This window comes from Podarcis melisellensis (genome assembly GCF_964234715.1).
Source record: "Podarcis melisellensis genome assembly, chromosome: 12".
Lineage (NCBI taxonomy): Eukaryota > Metazoa > Chordata > Lepidosauria > Squamata > Lacertidae > Podarcis > Podarcis melisellensis.
Genome location: NC_138544.1, coordinates 9,802,690 through 9,825,870, shown reverse-complemented (window position 1 = coordinate 9,825,870; position 23,181 = coordinate 9,802,690). Strand labels below are relative to the sequence as shown.

Here is a 23,181-nt window from a genome sequence, read left to right as displayed (position 1 = left end):
AATAGTGCCCAAAAACCAAAACTAAGTTACGTGTTATGTGTGAAGTTATTTGAGGGGTGGCCTGGGGACCTACACACGCAAGACAACCACGGGGTGTCTCAATACATCGTGGGTCCCATTCATGTGGCATGACACACCCTAGACCTGCTTTCTTTTCTTTTTGTTTTGTAAATGGAAAACTGGGAGATGACCTTTCTACCATATGTGGTGGATATGTAGGAAAATACAGGTATTCTGAGAGAGTATACATGCAGAATTGCAAAAAATGCTAAAGATCTTTTTCAATAAAAAACCAGAGGCCTACCTCCTGGAAATAACAGATTTGGATATTCCACAAAAGAGGAAGGGTATCTTTTTATATGCGACAGCGGCAGCAAGAGTTTTTATCGCAGCAAAATGGAAGAGTAATGAAATCCCCTCTATACAAGATTGGATCCAAAAGCTGACAGAATATGCCAAATTAGATGGTCTATCAGAAAAAATTAAGAATAAATCAAAACAGGAATTTGTTTCAGAATGGGAGGTTTTCAAAGAATATCTGAAAAATAAATATAGTAGTTTAAATTCTGTTGCAGCATTCGAGGAACTTCAGTGATAGTTGCAAGGTAGATATAAGAAATTAGATTTATTAAGAATAAGTTTAATTATGATAAAAGTGTGTATTGGCAATAGGTAATATGGAATTGAAATATGGAATAGACGGGAGGTCGGGTCTTTAGTGTTAAGACCAATATATGTTTTATTGTTTGCTAAGAAAATTAGGTGTCTATGGTTATTCTTGTGTGTAATTTGGTACTTGTGTGTTTTTTTTCTTGTTGTATCAATAAAAATCTTTTAAAAAGAAAACTGGGAGATGAAGATATGTGGAATCCACAGGATCCCTGAGTGCTCTTAGAGGATTTCCCAGCTGGCATGACTGATGCCCCTGCTGAGGTCACAGTCTAACTGTGGAACGGTGAGTCAGAAAGGACCACTGAGTGCATCACTCCCAAGCACTCTCTCTGGGTTTCTGGAGGTTGTAGAGTTCCCTGGTTCTCAGAGGAGCTCAGAAGGAAATGGCTGTAACTCAGTGGTAGAGCATGCAGGAAGTCCCAGGTTGGGCTGGAAATGATACCTGTCTGAAACACTGGAGAGCTGCCCTTTATCTTCCACCGTGAAGGCAGATGAAATAAATTGATTCAGTTTCTCTGCAATCTCGTTACCCTCCTTTGTGTTCATTCCCTTATGATTCAAAGGTTCAACCACCTCCCTAGTCAATCTCCTGCTACGTTTAAAGAATTTGTTGTTTGTAGCAATGCGCTCCTCAATTTCCATTCTCACATCCCTTACTGTCCGCTTGCATCTCTTTTGCCAAGGTTTGCGCTCACTTTTGTTCTCCTTATTTGGACAAGACTTCCATTTTCTAAAGGAGGCCTTCTTGTCTCTGATAGCTTCTTTGACCCTACTCATTCACAACATAGACACCTCTTCCTTGCCCTCATTATATCTTTTTTGATTTACAGTATGCATTGAAATAAAAGTTTTGAGGAGCACTTGTTGTTTATCGTCTTATTACAATATTTGTTAATTTTGATGTCATCAAATGCAGTCGTAGGGACGTGGGAGGCACTGTGAGTTAAACCACAGAGCCTAGGACTTGCCAATAAGAAGGTCGGCAGTTCGAATCCCCACAACGGGGTGAGCTCCTGTTGCTTGGTCCCTGCTCCTGCCCACCTAGCAGTTCGAAAGCACGTCAAAGTGCAAGTAGATAAATAGGTACTGCTCCAGAGGGAAGGTAAACGGCGTTTCTGTGCACTGCTCTGGTTCACCAGAAGCGGCTTAGTCATGCTGGCCACATGACCCGGAAGCTGTACACCGGCTCCCTCGGCCAATAAAGTGAGATGAGCGCCACAACCCCAGAGTCGGTCACAACTGGACCTAATGGTCAGGGGTCCTTTTACCTTTAAAATACAGTTGTACTTTGGAAGTCAAACGGAATCCGTTCCGGAAGTCCGTTCAACTTCCAAAATGTTCAGAAACCAAAGCACAGTAGGAAGCTCCTGCAGCCAATCGGAAGCTGCAGAAGTTCTGTCAGACGTTCGGCTTCCAAAAATAGTTCGCAAACAGGAATACTCACTTCCGAGTTTGCAGGATTCAGGAGCCAAAACGTTAAACCTGCAAGGCGTTCGCAATCCAAGGTATGACTGGGGCTGGCTTGGGGACACATTTCATACCTAGTTCTACCCCAACTTCCTGTTCCTCCTATCTGAACCCGAAAACAAGTCTCTCATTTGGCAGTGGGTTCTGCGATTCATTGTTTCTTTTGTCTGAATCTCAAGTACAGGACACCTGTTCAAAAGCAAAGAACAAAGACCTGGCTGATGAACACCCACCGTCTGGTCCTTTATAAATATTCTTATACACATCACATGCTCTCCAAGACAGCTAACAGGCCTCCCTTGGTAGTGATGCTAAAATTCTGGGCAGCAAGCAATGTCTTTTCTGTGCATTGTAAAAAGTGACTTTTTGTAGTGTCAGCTTTTTTCAGACCTTGTCGGGTTACAACTGAAAAAAAAAGTTGTCTCAAGAAGAAACCTGGGAAGACTGAGAAATCTTGAAAAAGACAGACCGCAGGGACTCTTCTCATGTCCTAGTATAACCTACTGTAACCCTGAAGGAAGAAATCAAATGTAGCTTTCAAACTTCTCCAGCCAAACATTTTTATCCCCCCCCCTTTCCTGATCCCTCCCCTACCCATTTCTGCTGATTTGCTGAGAGATCAAGATATTAAATTGTTATCAGTTGATTCTCTCTGGCAGTATCTCTTGGTCTCATATCAAGAAATGGCTCAGCACATTCAGCAGAGACATTCAAAAATCAGTGTCATTATGGGTGATCAAAAATAAATAATGTCACATCAGCCATTTTGCTTTCACTCAGCAGTGAAGTGGGGAAACTGTAGCTGAGTTGGCTTCATCCGATGGCAATCAAGCTCATGGCCTCTTTCAGCTAGATTTGATGGAGTAATTTGTTTTACAATGCATTTCATTTGAGTCCAAAAGAAATATTTTTATACTTTAACACAGCTCACTGGTAGACCACAGACATTCACTGGAATGAAGGCATGAGAGTGAGCTTGGGTGAATTGGCCACAGTTACAGTATTAACTTGCAAGGCTCTTCAACAAGCATCAATATTCCCTAATTTTCTTAAATCCAGTGTGGGTACCCTAAAGGTTGAGAAGACAACTGTCTCTCCGTTTCACACAACACCACTCTAGCTCAACTTGCAGGATCAACCATCTTATTGATCCATGTTTTCATTGTGTGCTTACCTCAAAAGTGAGCTGGGGCCTCCCTGTCTGCTCTACTGCACTCCGCAGGGCAGCATAAACTGAAATTGAATTGAAATCGAAATACTTTATTGTCACTTGTACAACTTGTATACAGTGAGATTAAACGAGTACCCCCCACTCAGCTCTCTTAGTCTTAATTCCCCTCATTTACTGACACACACACACACCAAACCTGAAAGTCAGTTGCCCTGTTGTTATCTTTTCATTCAGCAGCCTAACAGCCCACAGATAGAAGCTATTCTTTACCCTGTTGGTGCGACTAATCATGCTTCTATATCTTCTGCCTGAGGGCAGGAGATCAAGAAAGTGCCGGCCAGGGTGTGAATCATCCCTGAGAATTTTCCTCACTCTCCTGAGGCAACGTTCTTCCGCTATTTCATCAAGTGGATTCACGGGACAGCCCATAATATCTTGTGCTGTATTCACCACCCTCTGTAGGCACTTCCTAACAGATGATGTCAAACCAGCATACCACACCGTGATGCAGTATGAAAGGACACTTTCTATTGTTGACTGGTAGAAGGAGATCATCAAATGTTGATTGACATCGTTCTTTCGCAATATTCTGAGGAGATGGAGTCTCTGTTGGGCTTTCTTAATCACCTGGGTTGTATTTATTTTCCAAGTAAGGTCTTCACTGAGATAAACTCCTAGGAATTTAAAGGAGGAGACTCTCTCCACACAGCCCTCCCCAATGTATAGCGGGGCTAGTTCTCCTCTCTTCCTCCGAATGTCCAACACCATCTCCTTTATCTTGCTGATATTAAGGTGCAAGTTGTTCCCTAGGCACCATGTAGATATTTTTTGGACCTCCCCTCTATACACTGATTCGTCTCCACCTGTTATTAAACCCATTATGGTGGTGTCATTCACAAACTTAATAATTGCAGTAGACGGGCCAGATGATATACCAGCGTATGTATACAATGAATACAGGTAGGGACTTAGCACACATCCCTGTGGTGTGCCAGTGCTGATTTTTAAGGAATTAGATGTTACATGTCCAATCCTCACTGTGTCTGATCTATCAGAAAGTCTTTAATCCAATCACAGATGGTAGGTTCATGTCAGTCAGCTTTTTAATGAGGATGTCCAGAAATGGAGGGGTCATCAACTTCTGGGGGCTAGTGGGCACATAACTACAGTGGACACCAGTCACAAAATGGGTGCAACAAAATGGCCGGGAGGAGCTGAATAGAAAGATGGAACCATCTCTCACACACTGTGGATGTTTTAGGGGATATTTACTGACACATTTCGTAAGCACAATAGGAGGTCCTAGTCTAATCCTTAGGCTAGACTCTTCGGGAACCAAGGGAAGCTTTCTTCCCACATCCACCCCAAGCTGTCCAACCAAGGAAAGTAGGTTGGAACACTGACATTATATATTTGCATCAAACCTTTCCATACCCTCCAACATTTCTCTGATGAAAATAGGGGTGTCCTACTCTAATGATCAGATTGTGAAGCAGAGGCTCCAATACTTTGGCCACCTCATGAGAAGAGAAGACTCCCTGGAAAAGACCCTGATGTTGGGAAAGATGGAGAGCACAAGGAGAAGGGGACGACAGAGGACGAGATGGTTGGATAGTGTTCTCGAAGCTACAAACATGAGTCTGACCAAACTGCGGGAGGCAGTGGAAGACAGGAGTGCCTGGCGTGCTCTGGTCCATGGGGTCATGAAGAGTTGGACACGACTAAACGACTAAACGACAACAACTCTAATAATAATACTACCCTGCCCATCTGACTGGGTTGCTTCAGTCACTCTGGGCGGCTTCCAACATATATAAAAACGTAATCAAACATTTAACATTAAAAAACCTCCCTATACAGGGCTCCCTTCAAATGTCTTCTAAAGGTTGTAAAGTTACTTATCTCCTTGGCTCAGGAGTCACGTAATTCCATCATTTCTCCAATGAAAATAGGGACGTCCTATGGAAAAGTGGGACATTCCAAATCAAATCAGAAACTGGGATGGCTTCTGTAAATCTGGGACTGTCCCTGGAAAATAGGGACACTTCGAGGCTCTGCCTTTCGTGACTGCTTACATTACCATACTATACCCTTTTCTATCTTTGTTGCAGCCCTGTGAGCTGGGCTAGGCTTAATTAATATATGTACTTAAAGCAGCACTTCTTGCCAATAGATTGTGGGGTGGTGGAGCAAGGGCTCCAATCCACTTGCAGCATACTAAGCCCAAGAAATCCTGTTGTCATTCCTGCCTTTAGCCCTTATTTGGGCTGAAAGGATTTAAAAAATCAAAGTGAAGATTGAGAAACTGACAAGATTAAGCTCCCAATCACAAAAGGGCATGTAAATACAGCCGTTGTCACTTTCCATGCTAGTCCAAGTCACTTGTGCAGGTGAATCTACCTCTGGTTCCCTGCCTGGGCCCTGATTTCCACCATGGGAAATTGAGCAACGATGGGAGGAGAATTTTTGTGGGTGCTGGTGATTGCTCAAAGGAAATGGGTTGACACAGCAGAGCAAAGAGATTTTCTGGTGTGATTTCAGACCTCAGATGTGGAGCTGGGCAAGTTAGCTGACTGAACCTTAAACATTCTGAACTTCCTTCACACAAGTCCCCTGAGAGAAAAGTGAAAACAGAGTCAGCATCATGCAGGGAGCCTTGCCTGGCAGGAGACAATCTTCCGCAGCGTATAAGGCAGTGATGTTAGCACACAGAAAAACAGAGGAACACAAACTTTCCCGGATGAAAAATACAGCACTTTAAAGAGGATGAACAAACTCCCGCTGATTCCCCACGCTCAGCGCAGCAGTTGTGACCCTAGACAGCTCTGCAAGCACAAAGAAAAGAAATAGTGGAAATAAACTGTTTATGCGCAGGGACCAGGTCTCATCGAGTAAGTTTGTTCAGAAAAAACAAGATGGAGGCAATAAGAAAGGAGGTCTGCTGTTCGCGAGGAACAATATTTCTAAGGCAGGAATTCCTATTGAGCAAACATTGAAGAGCAGTGAAAATACAAAGGGATTTCCCAGTTATTAAAAGTGCATGTTTATCTTATCAGATTTTGAACAAATTTGGGGAGCTGATGAAAGAGGGGGAGGAGGAAGAATCCTTGAAAGATCAGTACAGTGGTACCTCGGGTTAAGAACTTAATTCATTCTGGAGGCCTGTTCTTAACCTGAAACTGTTCTTAATCTGAAGCACCACTTTAGCTAATGGGGCCTCCTGCTGCCACTGCTGCATGATTTCTGTTCTCATCCTGAAGCAAAGTTCTTTTTTTTTTTAATGTTTTTATTGGTTTTTACACATAATAAGAACAAACAAAACAAACATAAACATTAAAAACAAACAACAAAAATTGACTTCCCCATGCCTTCCCTTTGCCACATCCTTGTTTTACCATTTTTTCGAGCAACTCATCGATCAGTCTTTAGTCAAGTCCCTTTTGAGTTTTCTTAAAGTTTAAGATTTACAGCTGTAATTCTTTGTTTCCTACCCCTTAACATCTTATCAGTCCACAATTTTACAGTAGTTTTTTAGATATGTTTTAAATTTCCCCCAGTCCTCTTCCACTGTCTCTTTCCTCTGGTCACGGATTCTGCCGGTCATCTCTGCCAGTCCCATATATTCCATCACCTTCGATTGCCATTCTTCCAGAGTAGGTAATTCTTGCATCTTCCAATACTTTGCCAACAGGATTCTTGCTGCTGTGGTTGCATACATAAAGAATGTCTTATCCTTCTTTGATACCAATTGGCCGACCATGCCCAAGAGAAAAGCCTCCGGTTTCCTGAAGCAAAGTTCTTAACCCGAGGTACTATTTCTGGGTTAGCGGAGTCTGTCACCTGAAGCTTATATAACCTGAAGCGTATGTAACCCGAGGTACCTATGTATTGTATAAGGCTGAGGATTTACAGATTTATTCTGTTTACTCATGTTTGGACACTATGATATGTCTACACTAAAGTAAGTCTCATTTAATTCAGTGAGGCTTCTCCCCATATAAATTGGTCTAGGATGGCTGGGGTGGGTAATTTTAGGACGGCACATGGTGTCCTCTCTGCCATCCTCTGCTGGGGGTGAGAGAAGCTCTGCTGAAGGTCTTTGGGGCAATCCTGTGCGATGGTTAAAGGCTCTGCACATTGCCTTTGTGGAAGTTGTGGCTTGAGTATTGCTTCCTGGGTTGACAAAATCATTTCATGCCATAAAACGTTAAACTGCTTTTAAATTTGGCAGCTGTTGCTAGGGAGGTGTTGCTACCGGTGCTGGCCTGCTTTAGGAAACAGCAGGAGGCATTTGTGTCTAAGGAAGCTGCTAATGGCCTGAAATGCTGTATAGAACCTCCTTCATCTCCTGGCTCAAAACCTCAAAAGCAGTGCAGAGACTACACACTTCCAGGTATAATAAAGAACTTTGTTTTTGGACTCAAAATAGCTTCATTTGGTCTGGGATTTTTGCATGCATGGATGGAATCATAGAATCATTCCATGGATGGGTGGAATCATGGTGAGTTCCAACACCTCTTTTTTATTACTATAGAAAAACAACACTGAACATAATGTATGTTTTCTAAGCAACAATGTCAAATTATACCCAGCGGTTGAATCCTGACAAGACAGAAATACTGTTTTGGGGGGACAGGGGGTGGGTGAGTGTGGAGGACTCCCTGGTCCTGAATGGGGTAACTATGCCCCTGAAGGATCAGGTGCGCAGCCTGGGAGTCATTCTGGACTCACAGCTGTCCATGGAGGCACAGGTCCAGGGCGGCTGTCTACCAGCTCCACCTGGTACGGAGGCTGAGACCCTACCTACCCGCAGACTGTCTCGCCGGAGTGGTGTATGCTCTAGTTATCTCCCACTTGGACTACTGCAATGCACTCTATATGGGGCTACCTTTGAAGGTGACTCGGAAACTGCAATTAATCCAGAATGTGGCAGCTAGATTGGTGACTGGGAGTGGCCATCGGGACCACATAACACCAGTCCAGAGAGATCTGCATTGGCTCCCACTATGTTTCCAAACACAATTCAAAGTGTTGTTGCTGACTGTGCTGGTCCCGGGGGGGGGGGGGTACCGTGAGATGTGGTCAGAGTCCGGTCCTGGGTCACAGGTCTAGAGACAGTCCACACAGGCAAAGCGGAATCCGAAGCAAGAAGCCGGGTGTGGTCGGGAACTCTGGAAGAAAAGGACTGGGTGCTGGCAGTAGCAGGTTTCCAGTGACGTTGCTCCCGCAACCTGGGACCGGGCTGACTGGCCTTTATCTTCTCTGAGGCCAGGGGCGGTCCCGGCCCCCAGGTGACCCGCCTCTTCTGGCCTTAAGGCGAGCACTCCTTCTGGAAGAAACCAGTTCCCCTCCGCCTCTCTGCCCTGAGCCTCTGCAGCTCAGGAGAGGCTGAAGGGTTACTGGACCCAGGAGGAGACTCACCTTCCCCTGACAGGGCTGGGAGAGGCGCACCTATAGGCAATGTGTCCTCAAGCACCCCCGGAGCCAGAGTGGATTCACCTGGTGCCTGCTCCTGAGGATCCGGCACAGGTGCAGGCTCTTCAGATCCAAGGCCCTGCCCCAGCTCAGCCGGCCCTGGAGGCGGGGACTTCTGTGCAGGCCGGGATTCCGCCGGTTCAGCCTCTGAATCGGATTCCCAGGCCATCACACTGACCTTTAAAGCCCTAAACAGCCTCGGTCCAGTATACCTGAAGGAGTGTCTTCACCCCCATTGTTCAGCCTGAGATCCAGCACCGAGGGCCTCCTGGCGGTTCCCTCATTGCGAGAAGTGAGGTTACAGGGAACCAGACAGAGGGCCTTCTCGGTAGTGGCGCCCGCCCTGTGGAACGCCCTCCCATCAGATGTCAATGAAATAAGCAGCTATCTTATTTTTAAAAGTCATCTGAAGGCAGCCCTGTTTAGGGAAGTTTTAATATGTAATGCTGTATTGTTTTTAACACTTGAATGGGAGCCGCCCAGAGTGGCTGGGGAAACTCAGCCAGATGGGTGGGGTATAAATAACAAATTATTATTATTATTATTATTATTATTATTATTATTATTATTAGTATTAGTATTAGTATTATTATGAACTCCACAACCCCTATAAAATACAAAAGTCTCAGAACCTAAGTTTCAGAGTTCTGGTGCAATGCAATGAACTCTAGGATCCAAAAGGAATGTGAAATGTGGGCTCCTTGGAAAGGAGTTTCCCTATGCTAAACTCCTTTTGAAAATTAAGGGAGATTCAACAGCAGATTGTGATATGACCTGGATCAGCTGTTCTAAGAAAAATGTCAACCCGAAGCCTCACTGGGCCGGCCGAAGTCGTCATTGACCTCAGGCAGCTGTTTGGATTCCATCCATTGTATGCTGTTTATTAATAGGCCTTTCGAGCCGCTTCTTAAGCCTTGTTCATACATGTTTGGACATAATTTCATTACTGTACAGTTGGTGGCTGGCAGCTGACTTTCCTGGAAAATCTGGCGTTTGAAGAGATCGAAAATCTCTATCTGCAGTGTTGATGCAATATGGCCGATCCACACACAAGCCATCTGTTGAGGTTGTAGCCATGTGTGTGCTTGCTGTTAGTTTCCAGCTCTAGTGCAGATCGTGAAATTTTATTTGAATTGTGAATTCTTTTTTTAAAAAACAAAACAAAACTCAACACCTGTTTTTACAGAGAAGAGAAGAGACATGCTAGAATTATATCAACTTGGGTCTCATTTTTAGACATATAATTTTGAAGTCTCTCCTCTTAAACTCCCCTGTGGAGAGCTGGCTCCAAAAATTGTAATGTTATGTGCAACTACGTTCTACCTGAGCTGCATGACACATCTGCTTGATGAGCAAAATCAGAGAGCCCTAAAAGACAGTGTATCAAGAAACGCCGCCTGCTGTCATTGAGGCCACCCACTGGAGCTCAAGATTGTGGCTTCTTATTTTTGTGACTCACGTCACGGAATAGATAATTGACAGCATATATTATGCAGTTACCATATGAGTTCACACCAGTAGTTCCCCAATTATCCCACATATTGAAAAAGATATATAGATTGTCGGGCAGGGATATTTTTTTTTCTTGCTAAAAAACTTTTTCCAACAGTAAATGTAACTTCAGGTAAGTGAAGCTCCTACTTTATTGCTCGAGAGGAGAGTGTTTCGCACTTGTTTCAGCAACAATGGAACAGTGCTCTGAGAGATAGGAGGGATTTGTCCAAAGGTGAACACAGATTAAAGAGGACCCACCAATTGTAGGGATCAAGCTGGCAAGAGCAGACCAGCTGAGATGGATAATAAGACCACATTTGTTATTGTTTAGTCATTTAGTCGTGTCCGACTCTTCGTGACCCCATGGACCAGAGCACGCCAGGCACTTCTGTCTTCCCCTGCCTCCCGCAGTTTGGTCAAACTCATGCTGGTAGTTTCGAGAAAAGCTGGACCATAAAGAAGGCTGATCGCCGAAGAATTGATGCTTTTGAATTATGGTGCTGGAGGAGACTCTTGAGAGTCCCATGGACTGCAAGAAGATCAAACGTATCCATTCTGAAGGAAATCAGCCCTGAGTGCTCACTGGAAGGACAGATCCTGAAGCTGAGGCTCCAATACTTTGGCCACGAATGAGGGCACAAGGAGAAGGGGGTGACAAAGGACGAGATGGTTGGACAGTGTTGTCAAAGCTACCAGAATGAGTTTGACCAAACTGCGGGAGGCAGTGGAAGACAGGAGTGCCTGGTAAGCTCTGGTCCATGTGGTCACAAAGAGTCGGACACGACTAAACGACTAAACAACAACAACAAGGTGGAATCTACACACATATAAAAAACACTGTGAAAATGCTTTTTTAAAATAAAAAACGATTTGAAAAATACATTGAATTTGGCATAGCTCACTTTCACCATCTAGAGTCACGTTTATATATTGCACTTTACAACACATTTAAAACGTTTTATTTGCAGCTGTATAGCTGAGTCCTAATATTGGCATCTGATTCTTGTGCCAGCTCCCCACCCCCTGTGATGCCAAGAATATCAGGAAAACACCATTACTTTTGGCACACGAAAATACTGGAAAAGCCTGCAACTACCATATCAAAGCTGTGCTAGGCCTCAAGCACCACTCTTAGTGATGGAGGGGAAAGGGAGATTGATTCTCAAATGAGATCAGTAAGAATGGGCAACATTACCCGAAGGATAGCTTACCTGGTATGATCAATTTTCCTTGCATTGTTCAGCCATGAGAGGCCACCATGGGCAGCGCTCTCAGTTCTCATGAGGCAAAGGTAAAACCCCCAAGGTCTAGTTGATGTCCATCACAAACTGATGACATCCAGGATGAACGTTTTAGTACCCTAAGGCAAAAAGGTTGGAAGCAATGGATTTACTTAATGACATTTAAATAAAAATGTGTATTACCAGTACCTCAGTCAACAAGCTTTTTTAAGCTTTTTTAAAAAAATAAATTTGAGGTGACTTTTAGTTGAATAAAGAAAAGCTGCAATTACTTGTTAAAAAGAAAGACCATCTGTAATGTTTCCCCTTTTTTATCTCTTATTACAAGTAATAAAAAAGGGCTTTTAAGAACACTTCAAAGCATAACCTTCCTTTTTAGCCCACAAATAAAGGTTTACCCTCAACAGTCAATATTGGCCACTGCTGAGGAATCAGCTAGGCTGAAATTCCCCACCCCAATAGTGATCTCCACCAGGGGAGAAGAGTGCTACTGGTGGGGGATTCCAGCAATAGATTCCTGAAAAAGGTCATTCCAGGGGTGGTGTAGAATTGGGCTGGTCATGAATGTGCTGGATCCAACTTCTGGAAAGGGGCCCAATTAGTTGCATAATCCATTACAGGTAATTTTGGCCCTCATTTTCACTGCATACCTACTAATGTTGTAAAAGGATACTAGCAACTTCAGATAGAAGATAAACCAGGGAAATACTGCCTGAGTCATCTGAAACTTCCTTCTTATGTAAATTTAGGATGTGAACAATGGATAATTAATATATTTCAATGGGTGGAGATTGGCACACTGTAGAATTTCTATCTCAGAAGATACACATTTTTAGCATTTTAAATCGACACTAAAAGTTGAGAATCAGAAAATAGAGTTCAGTGAAACATCCTAAAAGTTTTTCAGCCAGTAATACTAGAAAATTACATTGACTATTACTGAAGTCAATTTTATAACCGTTCCTTTAGTCAAAATGGCTATTCTGAACACATTGCTTTCCCTTAAATATTTCTAGAAATACAATTTCATTTCAAACCAGTTGTGTTTTGCCCATTCACAATGTAAGCCTATCCATGCCTACTTAAAAGTAAGCCACATTGAATTCAATAGTATTTAGACCCAGTTAGGTGTATATAGGTTTGCAGTCAGTCTTTCAGTCACCCTGAACCAGCAAGAGCAATTCATGGTGGTTGTTGATACAGATGTGAATATACATCTTGGTGGATCTCCCCAGTTGGATCACTCTGCTCAGCCTAACCTCGTTGGACCTGATGAAGTTGTCTTCTGATGCAAATGGGACCACTAATTGCTAAGCATTACCTGTAACTATGGCCAATGTCTAGTGCAAGTGAACCTTTTTCATTTGGTTGGTTCTACTGACTTCTGAGAAAAATGGCTACATGCCAGAAGCAGACGAGGCCAGAGGCAACAGTGAGTGGAACAAGGTATCAGAAGATACCTTTGGACACTGGGCTAGTTTCTAAGCACATCCATCTCTATCCTCCACCCAATCAAGAAGCATTATCAGAGTTCAAGGAGACATCACCAGACAAAAGCACTTGAAGAAGGTGCAACGCAGAGTCCATGAGGGGTGTGGCCTGAGAAGAGGCTGTGTGGTCCGGGGAGGACCCCAGTTCCCCTTCGCCATTTAGCTTCTCTATGGTACAATGTCTATTTACTTCTTTTGTCACGATCTCTGTCCCTTGTTTCCCTCGGCTTTTTATTTTACTTTTGCCCACAAGAGACACAGAGGAGTCAATGCATGACAGAGTTAAGTTCTGAAGGCTGACTGTCAAGCTGTTTTATGAACAGGAAGGTACTGATTGCCTGACTCCATCAAATCATTCCTGATAAGTGGCCAGGTGAGATTCTATAATGAATGACTTCGGGTGGCGGGAAAGTGTGACAGGGTAAACGTAAAAGGAAACAAAATGGATTAAAGTCTGAAAGGCTCTTTCTGTACTCGGCACTTTTAAATTAATATCCCTTATTAGATGTCAAGTATATGACAAACATGCTACTGGGTTATTTATATGTTTTATAACATGGACCATTTGTAGAAAAATGTATGTCTGAGATCAGACCATAAACTGTGGTCTGCGGAATGCAAGAAAGACTGCAGCTGGTAGCCTTCCTATTGTTATTCAGTCCATCTCCCAGGCCCTGATGTTGTGCTTTCATTAATTTTTCTATTAACTTTCCCCATCAATGTGATTAAAGATTCATTAATCTGAAGCAAAGGATAAAAGTGAAATAAAGATTGGATCAAACCCATTTCATGCACTCAGATTAGAGCCAAATATTCGGGCTTTATAAAGATGTCTGGTGTAGCCATAAAACAGATGTGTGTGCAAAGGTTTTTGTTGCTGTTCTAATGTTCAAGCCAAAGATGGCCCAATTAAATCTCCACTTTCACTCCATTTGCAACCTCTCGGCTCAGCTCTCTTCAACCTCATCAGTAGGATTTATAATTGCATATATTGCTTCAAATAAAATAAAGTACTAGCAATTAACTGAGGCTGCAGTTCGGTGCCTGTTTACTTGAGAGTAAATGTGGATCCAATGGACTCCTTTGGTCTACATCAGGGATGGGGGAGCTGTGGTCCTCCATGAGATATTCTCAGACCTCAACCGCCATCGTCCCTGATCATTGGCCATGCTAGCTGGGGCAGATGACGATTAAGAGTCCAAAAGTATCTGGAAGGTCACAGATTACTCATCCCAAGTGTACATATATTGGTGGAGGTTTCCCAAGATACAGAATTTTACATTATTAGTTTAATTCAGAATTTTTCTTAACCTTGTTCAAGACATTCATTGACATTTGGTCAAGGAAAAATCCTGATTCTTCCCCACTTTGAACTATTACGGGTGCGGGCTGTGAAAGAAATGACAATTTCTGGGGTTGACTGGGAGAAGCCGTGGCAATTAAAGTTGCATAGAAATCGATAATAGGCATGTAATAGCTGACAACTGCTCCTATATCACTGTGATGTAGGAAAGACTATGGAATTGTGCCAGAATCCATAATTGCATACATTGAGAGACTGGGGATGTGCTAGGTTTCTCTATTCTCTGTCACATCCCAGTCATTTAGCCTCACAGTCCTTCACATGTTGGAGAGGCAAGGTCTGTGGAATGGTGCAGAAGACATTCTCTAAGACAATTTAACTTCTTACAGAAATTTGACAGCAATCTGGTGAATGGGTCGGTTTTAATAAGCTGCTGAGGCAGGCAAATGGAACTCTACCCACCTCAAAGCCTGCTGCCGGCAGCAGGCTGCCCAGTGATGGTGTGACACCGGTGGTGGGTCACCTCAAGGGGGAGACAGAAAAGTGGGTCATGCCCTTGATGTCTTTCCTTCTGGGGCACCATTGCATCCCATAAAACTGGCAGATGGTGGAGGGACCCTGGTTGAGAGAGGCAGGAAAATGGAGATATCTCAGGGAGAGAGACTCAGAAAGGAGAGGAAAGCTCTCAGGTGAAAGCTGGGAGGGTCTGTCATTATCTGGGATAGAGGGATTACACTCTAGTTTTGTACAGGGAGATATATGCACTTGTATATTATTTCTGCACTTTAGCTCTCCTGCTGTTGATTTTCACCTCCTTTATTGTTCAGGAGCTTATTGTTATTAGATACATACTCTGTTTTATAGGTGCACCTGAAATAAGTAGGTAATTACAGTGTCTCATAATTTTAAGTTTTTCACAGAGGTTATAGAGTTTATTGTTGGGATATTCTACACAATTTCACAAAGCTGCTTAGTATATATTCATTATGGACTATTATGTATTTGTATAACTATTAGATATTGGTATTGTATAGAGATTATATTTAGAGTGACTTTTTTTTTTACGTTCTATGTTGTAAACCACTCTGTGGTTTACTGTAGAAGGTACGAGGCTATATCTCCACCAGCAGAGGTAAATAAGTAACAGTCTTAGGTTGCAATCCTATACTACTTCCCTGTGAGTCAGTTGCATGGAATTCAATGGCATTTACTTTTGAGTAGACATGTACTGAGTTGTGCTGTGAATGTAAGGTAGGTTTGTGGTGCTGGTGGATCTAGGGATCTTTATGCCTTAATTTTCAGTCAGCATGACTAAAAATCAGATTTATGGCTCTCTGGTGAGGGTTCAAAGTAGATTTAGCTAAAATATTTGCTTATGAGGTGCTGCTGAGGAAATCCTTGGATCTGAAAAGGGTGGGGGAAATGAGACTTTGGGCATTAGGCCAATTTTCAGCACCTTGGAGAGCAACCAAGCCATGGGAGTATGACTTATGGTGCCACTTGGCACTGAAGATAAAAATGAATGGAAGCCATTGGGTCCCATGGTAGCCCATTGAGAAAGCTTGCTTTGGATAAATTCTGTGTCCCTTATCCAATTTTACCACTAGACCTATCATCTTCCCCAAGGCCCAACAGGATTCAATATTTTAAACCGAGCCTTCACTTTTCTTTTCCTTTATGTATACAATTCTGTTTTAACAGTGACAGCAAAGGTGAAAATATAAAAAAGGCTGGTATGTGTTGGGCAACAGAATGAGTGAATCCGTAAGGTAGGTATACAGATGTTGATTGGATGTTTCTCTGCAAATCATTTATTATGAATATAGTTCCTTGAGTATCTTTTGTTAAAATAACATGGCTAAGGAAAAGTTATTATTTTTAAAGTGGAAATTGATAAAAAACTGTTTTAAAAGAAGAAATTCTGTCTGACATGAGTGTGCTGTGAGCACATGAAGAATGCCTCGCTATTTGATAACTCTCCTTTGTTTGGTATGAAATAAAAGCTACTGCTTCTGTGAGGACACCTGCACAGCTGAATGTGCAGCAGTATTCAGAAAGAGGAATCCATTCACAACCTCTTTGGAGTCCAAGTATTGTCAAATTTGCCAAAGTCATTTTTAAGGCTTGGCATTTGGCTGAGCTTTATATAGTGTCCAGCACTTCCCATTGTGAGCATAAATTGAGCTGGGAAGGCTCAAGGCTTTATAGACGATTCCAGTAGCTGATACTTCAAGGTGCAGACTTTTTGTGGCCTTGGACTGTTTTCCTGCAAGGGTTCACAAGGGAATGTCATCTCCCAGATAACTACTGTGCTGCAAAAAAAGGATACAAATCCAGATGAAGTCTGGGAAATGTCCTTGCTTCTCTTCTTTGCATCTGTTGTGGAAATTGCCATTATAGCATCAGTTAGCTAGATAAACATGCATCTGAAACTGCTGGCATAAAACGACCTGTTTCCTAGTTTGCACCAAGAACGAAAGGAATCGTGTGGAATTCACAATGAGATTCTTTTTGTATTGCCATCAATTGAAAGCAAATTGGTGAAACCGTGATTCCAGTTTATTAATTAAGTGAACTGACCCCTGAAGGTTGATGTTGAACTGTTGGAAGTGTCAAACTAATCGAGCAAAGTCAGCAGAGGCATAGCAACCTTGAGGGAAAATGTGTAATAGGCCTTAGAGGCAATAGTCCATAGTTGTAGGAACCGATGGAAGGATCAGTCTGTTTTTGGACTGTGTTGGTTCTGAATGTGTTCATTCATAAATCTGTTCCATAACACTGGGCCGATAATTGGTCTCACCCTTATTGCGTCACAGTTTTTATAGCTGGAAAGGGTTCAGAAAGGGGCAAACAAAATGGTAGAATAGCCTCACCACCACCACCACCAAGGAAATGTTCCAACACTGGTGTTGTTGTTTAGTCGTTTAGCCATGTCCGACTCTTCGCAACCCCATGGACCAGAGCACGCCAGGCACTTCTGTCTTCCACTGCCTCCCGCAGTTTGGTCAGACACATGTTTGTAGCTTCAAGAACACTGTCCAACCATCTCGTCCTCTGTTGTCCCCTTCTCCTTGTGCCCTCCATCTTTTACAGCATCAGGGTCTTTTCCAGGGAGTCTTCTCTTCTCATGAGGTGGTCAAAGTCTTGGAGCCTCAGCTTCAGGATCTGTCCTTCCAGTTAGCACTCAGGACTGATTTCCTTAAGAATGGAGAGGTTTGATCTTCTTGCAGTCCATGGGACTCTCAAGAGTCTCCTCCAGCACCATAATTCAAAACATCGATTGTTTGGCGATCAGCCTTCTTTATGGTCCAGCTCTCACTTCCATACATCACTACTGGGAAAACCATAGCTTTTACTATACGGACCTTTGTTGGCAAGGTGATGTCTCTGCTTTTTACGATGCTGGTACTTTTTAGCTAAAGGAAAAGGCAAGCAAGAGGAGACACGGCAGAGGTGTATAAAAGTATCCATGATGTGGAGACAGTGGATAGAGAAAAGTTTTTCTCTGTCACTTATAAATACGATAACTTGGGGGCATTGGATGTTGGAAGATTCAGGGCAGGCAAAACAAAGAGCTTATTCACATGGCACATAGTTGACAAAACTCACTCCCACAGCAGGTACTGATGGCCACCAACCTGGATGGCCTTCAAAGAGAAGAAGACAATTTCATGAAGGATAAGACTATCAATGGCTACTAGCCACAAGGGCCACGTTCTACCACCAGTGTCAAAAGTAGTATACTTCTGACTACCACTTGCTAGGAACAGCAAGAAGAGAAGGCTGCTGCACTCAGATCCTGTTTTGTGGGATTCCACTGTGAGAACAGAGTGCAATGCTTGATGGACCTTTGGCTTGATCCAGCAGATTTCTTTAAAATGCCCGTTATTTCTGTACATAATTTTTTCACAAAATATGCACTGTAAAAAAACCAGACAACCTTGAAAACTCTCATATTGGTTAATACTTTGGTGCATTTTAAAACCTAGAACTATGTGGCAAAATTGAGAGAAGTGTGAAAACCAGAAGAGAACTGTGTTAGTTCAAGAAACATGAACCAGGTCGGTTTGCTTTAAAGGCCAGGCCAAACAAAACCCTGAAACTCCTCATGCCACAGGTAAGAAACAGCTCAAATATGTCTTTATAGCCAATATTATATGAAGAAATGTTTTTAAAACTCCAAGGAAAATATTTTCTCCTCTCCTGCTGTTAGCTTATTGTCCCCAAGTAGCAAATTAGAAGGTTTGGGGGAAATGGGTGAAGAAAGATGTGAAGGAGGAATAAAATTCTAAAGTCGAACCTCGGTTTATTATATGGAATATGGTTTTGTTTGATGGCTTTCTTTTCATGCTCTCATTGTGATACGTTTCTGTCAGAGACAATGTAGACAGGCAAAGAGTATTTTCTGAGAAAAGTACTTCCCTGAGCAAAGGAGGAGAACTAATTTAGACAGGCTCTACAAAGAGCTCTATGTGGGCAGGCCTTTGCTGGAGTCCAATTAGAGTGAATGGAGTCCTGCTAATCCACCCACATGCTAGCAATTTCAGGATTGCAACCGCAATTCCGTGCCTGTGTTTTATTTTGGTGGGTTGTTGTTTTTTAGCATGGCCGTTTCAATCAACCAGCCTAAGGTCTAGACCTCAATAAGGTTTCAGACTGTATCTGAGCAGCACCACTTTAGATGCATGAGGACTTACATGAATAACTGCTCTTCTGTATACTAAAATAAAAATAATTCCCAGAGTTACATGTTCAGCAGATGGGATTTAGTCTTTCCCCAGAAGTGCTAGTTTTCAATATAGAAGGATTTCCCCCTATGAAGGAGCATTCAATCACATATGTCCCTACTGTCATCTGAAGGAGTACAGCCCAAGACTATATCAGTGAGAAGTAGGATGGATTTTCTTAGCATTTTTGCTTCTCGTCTTGCTGAGCCTTCCTGATACCACCCTCGATTCCCTTCCTTTGACCAGGCAAACTGTCCCAACTGCATGACTTCCGACTTGTAGCTAAAGCCTTCATAATAGTCACTGCAGTATACCAGCTCTATAAATGGTGCATTTTAAAATGCACACTTAAAAACTAGGAAAATACTGCCCTCATCCTATTATTGTGGTAGCAACAAAATAAATCTGCCATGCTAGTATTTGTCTGTTTGATAAAACCAAGTTTCTGGTATATTTTCTATGCATCTATGAACCCAGCAATCTACCCATTTAAATTGGCCAACTCTGTGACATTAGACCATGCAAACATTTTTGTTCCTGACTGTGAACACACACACACACACACTTATATATAGGGTGGCACTACAACCCGGTACTTTGGCCACCTCATGAGAAGTGCTGGAGGAGACTCTTGAGAGTCCCATGGACTGCAAGAAGATCAAACCTCTCCATTCTGAAGGAAATCAGCCCTGAGTGCTCACTGGAAGGACAGATCATGAAGCTGAGGCTCCAATACTTTGGGCACCTCATGAGAAGAGAAGACTCCCTGGAAAAGACCCTGATGTTGGGAAAGATGGAGGGCACATGGAGAAGGAGACGACAGAGGACGAGATGGTTGGATAGTGTTCTCGAAGCTACCAGCATGAGATTGACCAAACTGCGGGAGGCAGTGGAAGACAGGAGTGCCTGGCATGCCCCTGTCCATGGGGTCACGAAGAGTCAGACACGAATAAACGACTAAACAACTAAACAAACAACAACAACCAGGTATCTGCAGTAAACAGGAACATACAAAATGAACTGCATTTTCTAAAAGACAACATCCTCCACAACTCCTCAGGATATAGTACGGAAAGGGGGTCTAATTTTTTTTTATATGGCATCTGTCAAAGTAAGGTGACAGTATCAAATTCCCAAACAGTAATAGTCTTCTGACTTGGTGCTTCATACCAACACTGGACAAATGACTAACAAAAGAAGAACAAGAAAAAAGAAAGAGAGCTTGACTGCTTGGCCTCCACAAATGTGTCCTGCCATAATTGCTTTATTGTTGCTCCTCGTTTGCACACTTGTCACAACTGCTTGCTTAATGTTTCTTATCGTCCATTTATTAGCAGAAAGGAACCATAGATTTCCCTGCCTGTTTTCATTGTGCGGATGAAGTCTGTTAAGGAGAACCCATTTGTAAGGGCTGTTCTCTTCCCAAGTCTCAAATGCTTACACTTGACCACATTAATTTCCGTTTTAACCTGGCAACTGATTTATTGACAATGTGGCAAAGCAATTAGCAGGGGACTCAACCTAGTGTTGTTTTGGTGGTAAACAGTATTTAATCTGCCCGTTTCTATTAAGCAAGGCCAATTACACGGTTACATGCTGGAACTGAGCATGGCAGGTATATCACGTCCCAATGCTTTTATGTTGTTCTGGTAGCACTGCCCTGGGGTCTTCTTAATGGGAGTGCCAACACAACCCCGAGCCCAGAGACATCTCTGTGATGCCGATAAGTGTCTGAAAATGTAGCTGTGAAAGGAGAGCCAGAGAATAAAGAGCCGAAGGGACGGAATAAGTATCACAGACAAATGGGTACGACAAAGTTTCAATGGCTGCTTCTTCAAGGCAAAATGAATTCTGTAGGCAGCAGTTTTCAGCAGCGGTGGGAGAAAGGTGCTTAGACCTCCCACCATCCACTAATTTTATCTACTGGAGCTTCCCCCAACAGCGTTCCACATATTCAGGAGGCAAACCAAAGTCCGAAACCCTGCAGGGAGGAAAATGAACTGTGACTAGAGATGGACAAGCATCCAGGATAACCTGAGATTACCTCAGAAACTACTGACGTTCTAGAAAGAAAGAAAGAAAGAAAGAAAGAAAGAAAGAAAGAAAGAAAGAAAGAAAGAAAGAAAGAAAGAAAGAAGACTTCTTATTTTGGAAGAACTCAGGCCATTTTTATAAGCCAGTTCAGGCCTCTTAGAAATGACCTTGTCCCACTAACTCCCTGTCTCTGCCGCCTAACTTCCTAAACTTCCTTACCTTACCTCACCTGACAAGCAGCAGGAGGACCAGGAAATCCTGGCCACCGTAGCTCATGCAGTGGTTACTTCAAGACTACATCCCTGCAATGTGCTCTTTGTAGGGCTTCCCTTTTGCTTGCTCCGGAAGCTGAAGTTAGTGCATAATGCTGCAGCGTGGTTGCTGACAGGAGTGAGACCTTGTCAGCATATAACATCCTGGCTCAGAGACCTGCACTGTTTGCCAATTTGCTTCTGAGCTAAGTTCAAGGTGTTACTATTAGTATGTGAAGGCCTTTGGTTGGAGTTCAGTCTGATTCTTTTCTTTCCGTATAAGAACAAGCATTAAAGATGCCTCCTAGCCTGCTCACAGGTTCTTTATAAGACCAGTGGTAACAGTTGGCCCTGGAAAATATTAACCACTCTCAATTTTACCCGTGGACTGCCATCAGTCCAGATTTTAATTTGCTCTGAACTAATTTTAAGATGTACAGTCATATCTCGGGCTGAAGTAGCTTCGGGATAAGTATTTTTGGGTTGCACACTGCGGCGACCCGGAAGTAATGGAGCGCGTTACTTCCAGGTTTCGCCGCTCGCGCATGCACAGACGGTCAAAATGACGTCGCACGCATGCGCAGAAGCGGCAAATCGTGACCCACACGCGCGCAGACATGGGTTGCATTCGCTTCTGGATGCGTTCACATCCAGAGGTACCACTGTATTTTAATTAATTGATTGCCTGGTTTTATGTTCTTATGTTCTTTGTATACTGTGTTAGTTTTATGATGTTAGCCGCCCTGAGCCCAGCTCTGGCTGGGGTACAAATAATTTATTATTATTATTAATTTATTATAACAACTTGGTGCCATTTTACTTGCAAGATGGTCTTGCCCCCACTTGCTGTTACAGGTGATGCATAATACTTATTCCACATTTGTAAGAAGCCAATCTCTTGGTGTGGCAGCACTCACGCTTTGCAACGCCCTGCCTACTGACCTTCACTGTACTCGTTTTGGTACCTGCTTAGGAAAGCCTGTATGTATGTATGTTGTAGCATACATAAAGAAAGTTCTATCCTTCTTTGGCACCAATTGGCCGACCATGCCCAGGAGGAAGGCCTCTGGTTTCTTTAGAAAAGTATACTTAAATACTTTTTTCAGTTCATTATAGATCATTTCCCAGAAAGCCTTAATCCTTGGGCATGTCCACCAAAGGTGAAAGAATGTACCTTCAGTCTCTTTACATTTCCAACATTTATTATCGGGCAAATGATAAATTTTTGCAAGCTTGACTGGTGTCATGTACCACCTGTATATCATTTTCATTATATTCTCTCTTAAGGCATTGCATGCCGTGAACTTCATACCTGTGGTCCATAACTGTTCCCAGTCAGCCATCATAATATTATGTCCCACATCTTGTGCCCATTTAATCATAGCAGATTTCACCGTTTCATCCTAAGTGTTCCATTTCAACAGCAAGTTATACATTCTTGATTCACTGTACTCGTTTTGGTACCTGCTTAGGAAAGCCTATGCAGACATGCAGAATGTTGACATTTGTTTTACTCTGATTTTTAGCTTATTGTTGATTTTAATTATGTTTTGAATAATTGTTTTCAACTGCTCTTCACTGATTATTCTATTGTTCCATTCTTTTTTTGCAAACCACTTTGAGGGTTTTCTTTTTTACTATCAATCAATACACAAATCTTGTGAAATAAATAAATTCTGCATGATCAAGAGATAAGATGCAATCAAGATATAACACCTGGGACACTGAACCACGAATGTGAGGAAAGTAGAAAAAGCACAGTTCAATATTATGCTTTTTTCACTTTTTGCCCGTTTATGTTCGTTCAATATCCCAGGTGCTGTTTCTTGATTTAATATGATTGGCCTAGGTTTCGT

General features: G+C 42.7%; 1 protein-coding gene across 13 annotated transcripts in view; it reads right to left on the bottom strand.

The window, feature by feature from the left end:
- The window catches only part of LOC309380939 (uncharacterized protein), an 89,428-nt gene that overhangs the window by 52,720 nt on the left and 13,527 nt on the right, over positions 1-23,181 (bottom strand). For 4 of the 13 annotated variants that reach the window (XR_014173174.1, XR_014173175.1, XR_014173176.1 and 1 more), the window contains exon 3: positions 11,491-11,639. The exons of 6 other annotated variants lie outside the window; for them this stretch is intronic. The gene's annotated coding sequence lies outside the window, so the exon portion shown is untranslated. Of the gene's footprint in view, positions 1-11,490; positions 11,640-14,775; positions 14,932-16,101; positions 16,626-18,064; positions 18,234-23,181 lie in introns of those variants that run through there. 3 more of the 13 variants (XR_014173173.1, XR_014173180.1, XR_014173181.1) reach the window with 3 other exon arrangements.